Source organism: Chrysochloris asiatica, unplaced genomic scaffold (assembly GCF_000296735.1).
Source record: "Chrysochloris asiatica unplaced genomic scaffold, ChrAsi1.0 scaffold00082, whole genome shotgun sequence".
In the NCBI taxonomy this organism is placed as follows: Eukaryota; Metazoa; Chordata; class Mammalia; order Afrosoricida; family Chrysochloridae; genus Chrysochloris; species Chrysochloris asiatica.
Genome location: NW_006408600.1, coordinates 9,885,901 through 9,893,351, shown reverse-complemented (window position 1 = coordinate 9,893,351; position 7,451 = coordinate 9,885,901). Strand labels below are relative to the sequence as shown.

At 39.9% G+C, this 7,451-nt stretch overlaps 1 pseudogene; it reads left to right on the top strand.

Annotated features, from left to right (window-relative positions):
* Positions 1-449: 449 nt before the first annotated feature.
* LOC102812792 lies at positions 450-1,108 on the top strand (annotated as a pseudogene).
* The last annotated feature ends 6,343 nt before the right edge of the window (positions 1,109-7,451 follow it).

The following is a 7,451-nucleotide window of genomic DNA, read 5'->3' as shown; positions in this document are numbered from 1 at the left end:
GCCTAAGCATGTTGCATAGAAAGGAGATAGTCTCTTCAACAGATGGTGTTGGCAGAATTGGAGAGCAATATGCAAAAGATTGAAACAAGACCTTTACCTCACCCCTTATACAAAACCAACTCAGCATGGATTAAGGATCTAAATGTGAATACCAGAATTATCAGCCAAAACAAGATTAAGAGCCAATTGTGAAACAGACCATCAATTGCTCATATGCAAGTTCAAGTTGAAGCTGAGAAAAATTAAAACAAGTTCAAGATTGCCAAAATACAACCTTGAGTATTTTCAATGTGAATTTAGACACCATCTCAAGGAAAATTGAATGCACTTAACACTAATGAACAAAGACCAGGAGAACTATGGGATGAAAATAAGAAAGCAAATGGTCATTAAGAAGTCAAGCAAGGCATTTCCAGGAGCTCCGCGTGGAGAGCATCACCTTGGTCAAGATGGATTTTTCTGGCCCTGCTAAGCTACTCTTGTTGCTGAACCCAGAGGAATAGGCCAAATTTCAGAAGCAGGTGGCACAGGCCCGCCAGTGAGCAACCCAGCAAGAAAAATTTACTCCTGGAGTAGTATATGTGGGCCACTTACCCCGAGGCCTTTTTGAACCCCAATTGAAGGCGTATTTCTCCCAGTTTGGTACTGTTACATGACTCAGATTGTCCAGAAGTAAAAAGACTGGAAATAGTAAAGGCTATGCTTTTGTGGAGTTTGAGTCTGATGATGTTGCCAAGATAGTTGCTGAAACAATGAACAACTACCTTTTTGGTGAAAGACTCTTGAAATGAGATTTGATGCCATCTGAGAAAGTACATGAAAAACTTTTCAAAGACTGGGATGTTCCCTTTAAAAAGCCATCAAATCCAGCAGTGAAATGGTATAAGAAATGGACAACTGCAGAAAAGCTATGGATGGAGAAGCGATTTAAGAACAAAGAAAAATTACTCAGGAAGAAGATAGCTAAAAAAGGAATAGTGTATGATTTTCCTCCATTGATTTTACCTAAAAAGAAAAAAAACAGAATATTTCGAACACTGACCTTCGGAACTCTACAAATACCCAGGACTCTACACCAGTTTGTACACAATCATTTTTAGAGAGATGAAAATCTGAAGTGGCAGAAATGAATGGTGATGATGAAGATAATGAGATTATCTTCAAACAGCCTGCTGTTGATGTGAAAGAAGAAACACAAAAGACTAAAACTCCTACACATTCAGGGGAAATAAAAACAAAAAAACAAACCATGATTCTGAATGTATTATGTATATTGTTTGTTTTTTTAAAAAAAATACAGAGATTTTGCTTTTGACACTGACTCTTTAAATATTACTAGGTACAGTGATACACAGACATTGGCACAATTTTTGAAGGAAAAGTATTGTTTCCAGTAAAGGCCTGGCTTGCCTTCCCCTTGCTGGAGTGCAGGGAGCTTGTAATCTGCTCAGGCTGCGTCTTTGCCCTGTGTTAGCCTCTGTGTTCTTTGTATTTTCATAGTTGTCTTTACTGACTGTGCAGTGACCAACAATTAAACTTTTACCATTCTCTGCTTGCAAGTAAAGCAAGTAGGTTTTTTGCTTTCTTAACTATTAATTTTATGATTCCTTGAAATGCACTTTTGTATAAACTACTCTAAGTTCATGTAGGGGACTTCAAGAATTCATGGAAAGTGCTTGCTTCATTAGCACATATACTAAAACTGGAAAGATACAGAGAAGATTAGCATGGCCCCTTGTGCAAGGATGACATGCAAATTTGTGAAGCATTCCGTATTTTTAAACAGTATAAGATAGGATGAATGTAAAACTAATGTTCTCCCATGTAAACCACCACATAATTCACAATAAAACATTTAAAAAAAAAAGTCAAGCAAGAAAGTAAAAACAAAAGTGGGTGTCAGTCTCTGAAAAGGACATTAGGAAAGTAATACCATTTATGATGGTCGCCCACAGGATGAAATATCTAGGAATAAATGTAACCAGAGAAACAAAAGATCGATATAAAGAAAACTGCAAAACACTACTACAAGAAACCAAAAGAGACTTACAAAAATGGAAGAATATACCATGCTCCTGGATAAGAAGGCTTAACATTGTGAAAATGTCAATGCTGCACAAAGCAGTCTACACATATAATACAATTCCAATCCAGATTCCAACAACATTCTTCAAAAAGATGTATGTGATGAAAAAAATTACAAACTTTATATGGAAAGGAAAGAGACCCAAGATAAGCAAAGCACTACTTAAGAAGAAGGATAAAGTTGGAAGCCTCTCACTTCCTGATTTCAAAATTTACTACACAGATACAGTGGTGAAAACAGTTTGGTACTGGTACAAAGAAAGATACATAGGGCAATGGAACAGAATCGAGAATCCAGAAATTAACCCATCTACAAACAGCCAACTGATTTTCAACAAAGGGTCTAAGTATTTTGCATGGGAATGAGAACGTCTCTTCAACAGATGGTGCTGGCAGAACTGGAAAGCAATATGCAAAAGATTGAAAAAAGACCCTTACCTCACCACTTATACATAAACCAACTCAGCATGGATTAAAGATCTAAATGTGAATACCAGAATTATAAAGGCCATCAATGAAAAAATAGAGAAAATTTTGAGAGCTGTAATACAGGGCACAAACATTTTGGAAAAGTACACAAACAAAAGTAGACAAAATAGATGACTGGGACATACTAAAAATTATAAATTTATGTGCATGAAAAGACTTTACCAAAAGACTAAAAAGAGAACCTAGAGAATGGGAAAAAATGGGCACAGGACATGAACAGACACGTCACCAAGGAACACATTCGGGCAGCCCACAAACATATGAAGAATTGTTCACAATCACTAGCCATTAGGGAGATGCAAATCAAAACAACAATGAGATATCATCTCACACCAGCAATAATAGCAGAGATTAAAAAAGTAGAGTACAATAAATGCTGGTGAGGATGCAGAGAGACCGGGAACCTCCTACATTGCTGGTGGGACTGCAACATAGTCCAACCACTCTGCAAAAGGGTATGGCGCTTCCTCAGATGTTAGAAATAGAAATACCTTATGATCCAGAAATTCCTCTACTTGGTGTGTATCCACAAGAAATATGAGCCATAACATGAGTAAATATATGTACACCAATATTCATAGCAGCACTATTTACAATAGCAAAATGGAGACATCCTAAGTGCCCATTAATAGAAGAATGGATAAACAAACTTTGGTGCATAAACACAATGGAATATCATGCTACCTTGAAGAATAACAAGGAAGCTGCAAGCTACCACATAACATGGATGAACCTTAAGGACTTTGTGCTGAGTGGAATTAGTCAGTTACAAAAGGAGGAATACTGCATAGGACCAATATTATAAAACCTTAAGAAAAAGTACCCACATTAAAAAGGAAAATAAAAATTCTTTGATGATTACCTGGGTGTATGGTTGGATGGAGAGGGAAGAGAAGGGAAATTGGAGCACAGGGCAGGGACTGAACACAGGATAGTTTGGGTGCTGGGGAGGAGCAATACACAAGAAGGGGGAGGGGAATGGAAGAACAATGTGGATGGGAGAACATTTAGGCTGGTTCACATGGCCTAAGTGGGACAGAGGTAAATAGTGATCTATACTCAACCTTGGAACAACAGAGCTCTGGGATAAAGGAATTGAGGCATGGTTTGAATGGGTAAAAGAGTGGAAATAATGTTAAGATGCTTGGCTGTCATTTTTTTTTTTTTTAATGTTTTATTTTGAATTATGTGATAATTTACATGGAGGAACATTAGTTATACATTCATCCTATCATATATCATTTCATTGCCTTGATTACAATCTCTTCCATGCATCTTCAACCAATCACAGGGTATACACTGCAAGCCTGCCCCCTGGTTGTCAGCACACAGCCCCTCTCCCTCTCTGGGTCTAAAGTCCCCAACAGCTCCATCTCTCCATGTCATTGTCTCTGTCTCCATCTCAGGCATCACTGCTTCTCTGGGTAGGGTCCCACACTCCGCTCTTCTCCCTTGATGGTCCCAGGGACCTCCACTCCTAGACTGCAAAGTTAATCACTCCCATCCTTGCTAAAAAATGTCTACCTTTACATTTCCAACCATCACAAACAGTCTTGATAACAATTATTCACTATTGTATCACAAGAGATCTATCCACATTTCCTTTCCTCAGCCCCACCTAAACAGATTGGCTACTACTCAGTGAAGATTCTACCTTCTTCCACACGTTCTGGATCTAGATTCCCACTTAAAAGCTTGGAAGCCAGTTACATGTTGTCTTTGAAGTCCCCCCACACCCCCATTTTGGATAGTCAATGTCTAAGTTGCCCATCCCTGTCTACTCTGTGTATGGAGGGGGTGGGAATGATCCTGCTTCAAGATGCTTGGCTGTCTTTTGAATCTTGGTTTTAAAATAGACATTTGAGGGGGAAAGAAAGGAATAGTCAGAAACATCACCATAGAAAGCTTGTAAGTCCATCTTCAGCTTATAACTGATTGGAATACCTAAAGTGGGGCTAGATCTTGCCCAGTGAAGGAGGCTTCCAGCGGAGCCTTTGCATTGCAGAAGTCTGTAGGTGGAATCCTGATCCCCATCCAGAATCTTCTGAGGTGGGAAATTTCCACTTGAAAGGAGAAGCAGACCAACCTGGAGCAGCTACAAGAACAGAAGTTACTTCTTGAAAGAAAGACCAGCCGGAAAATCAAAAGCAATAACAGCAGTCTGAGTGACTACTACAAGAACAAGCAAGTTGTTCACCAGGAAGCCATCAAGGCAAGCAGTAGTATCCTTTCAGGGCAAACCCCATTCCAAAATGAGACTCAAGGGGACTACATAAGCAGGGATGTGTTCTTGCTGGTGACCACATTGGTCTACTGGTAAGTGGAAGTTAGGGAAAAACAGCAATGAAGTTGTGAGCTAAGTCCAATCACGTTCAATAGACTCCTGTTAACATGGATTGAGACTTGGTTGGCCAGCAGTATGGTGAGACCTGGGGACTCCTGGGCCCAGGGACAGGGACATAATCACAGAGGACTAGAGCAGAGAGTGAAGGGTCCAGCTGATATGAAGTGAAGGGAGACACACAAGAACACCCATACTTGCAGATTGTTGTTGTTGTTGTCAGGTGCCATCAAGTCGGAACTGACTCATAGTGACCCCATGCACAGCAGAATGAAACAATGTCTGATCCTCAGCCAACCTCACCACCGTTGCCACACTTGAGTCCATCAATGATGCCACCTGGCCAATCCATCTCGTTAAGGGTCTTCCTCTTTTTCTCTGTCCCTCCACCCTACCCAGCATGACATCCTTCTCCAGCGACTGTTCCCTCCGGATCATTGAAGAATTGATGCCTTTGAGTTGTGGTGTTGGAGGAGAATACCGAAAGTGGCATGGACTGCCAAAAGAACCAATAGATCTGTTTTGGAAGAAGTGCTGCCAGAGTGCTCCTTGGAGGCTAAGATGGCTAAGCTTCATCTCTCATACTTACAGATAGTACACATTTAACCTGGCTTCAATGACTGGATGATTAGAACTCGAGTAGAGGAAGAAAGAAGAGGAAAAAAAAGTGTAATCCACTACAATTTGATGAACTTGATGTATGGATGTAGTAGTTCAAAAGAGGTAACAAATATTTACAGTGAGGATCATTCCCACTTCATCAGTACACAAGGTTGACAGGGATGGGCAACTTGCACATTGGCTATGCAAAATGAGGGGGTTACAAAGGCACAAAGTGACTGGCTTACAAGCTTTCAAGAAGCAGCCAAGTTTCAGAGGGTGCAGGGGAAGGTAGAATCTCCACTAAGTGGTTTCCAACCTGTCTGGATGGGCCTGGTAAGTGGAGATGGGGATAAGACTCTTGTGGCTCAATAGTGAATAACTGATATCAGTACTGACTATGAGTGTTGCAAATGTAAAGGTAGATGTTTTGTAACAAAAGGAGGGGAGTGGTTGATCTTGCAGTCCTGGTGTGGAGAAACCTGGGACCATCAAGGAAGAACAGCGGAGTGAAGGACTCTATGCAGAGAAGCAATGATGCCAGAGATGGAGGAAGAGAAAATTATGTGGAGAAATGGAGCAGCTGGAAACTCTGGACTCAGGGAGGGAGAGGGGCTGTGTGCTGATGGCCAAGGAGTAGGCTTGTGGGGTGTACCCTTTGGTTGTTTGAATGGTTATATATTCCTGAGTGCTTTGGTGTACTTCCAAAAATAAAAACATCAACAACAAAAAAACAAAAACAAAAACAAAACAGAAGGAATGGAAGCAAATGCTGTCAAATGATGATGAATGGAGTGGCTTGGAATTCTTGAATGAAATGAAATACGATAGGATGAATGTAAAGCTGATGTTCTCCCATGTAAACTATCATTCAATTCATAATATAAAACTTAAAAAAAAAAATGGGTGTCAGAAGAGGTTCTGAAATTTGTTCTTGAACATAGAGAAGCTAAAAAGAATGGAAGAAATGATGAAGTAAAAATGCTGAACAGGTAATTTCAAAGGCAACTCAAGAAGGCAAAGTCAAATAGTATAATGAAATGTACAAAGACCTGTTAGATTACCAAAAGGAAGAAAATGTTCAGTATTTCTCAAGTTGACAGAACAGAAAAAAAATTCAAACTTTAAGATGAAATATTGAAGCATTCTATTGACAATAGAGTTCTGATATGGCACTGTGGGCTAAAGAACTAGACCACAAGGTCTGTTTGAACCACAAGTTCAGCGGTTCAAACTCACCAGCTGTTCTTTGGAAACCTTATACAGGGCTATACAGGGCTGCTATGAATCAGAACCAATTCTATGGAACTTACCAATAGTAATGGGCAAATTATTGAATGATGCAGTAAACATCAAAAGATGATACACAGATTCACTGTACCAAAAAGAATCAGTTAATATTCAACCACTTCAACATGTAGCATGTGATCAAGAACCAATAGTAATGAAGGAAGAAGTTTGAGTTGTACAGAAGACGTTGAGGAAAAACAAGGTTCAAGAAATTGATAGATTGCCAATAGAAATACTTCAACAAAGTGATGTAATGTTGAAGATCCTCATGTGTCTCTATCAAGAAATTTGGAAGAGGAAGCAGGACTTGATGGTGGCTAGGGTGGAGGTACAGTGAAGTTCGCTGTCAGTGATGCTACAGAATACCAGGCAAAGCTGGTCCAGGGAACAGCTCCAAAACTTGGAACCACATAGCTAGGAATATTTTAAAAATTTGAAGGCTTATAGCTAGTGGAACTTGAAGTTAAAGTCAGAAATCGCATACTTTTGAATCTGCCAGGCTCAGAGGCCTGGAGCCAACATCTTGGGCAAGACCAAATGGCAAGACCAAGCGGGGATGCAGAAACACCATGGAAAAATGCCACAGGAACCTTGGAACAAAGGTGGGCAATACACTTTGTTGGTTTTCTTTGTTCTGATTTTCTTT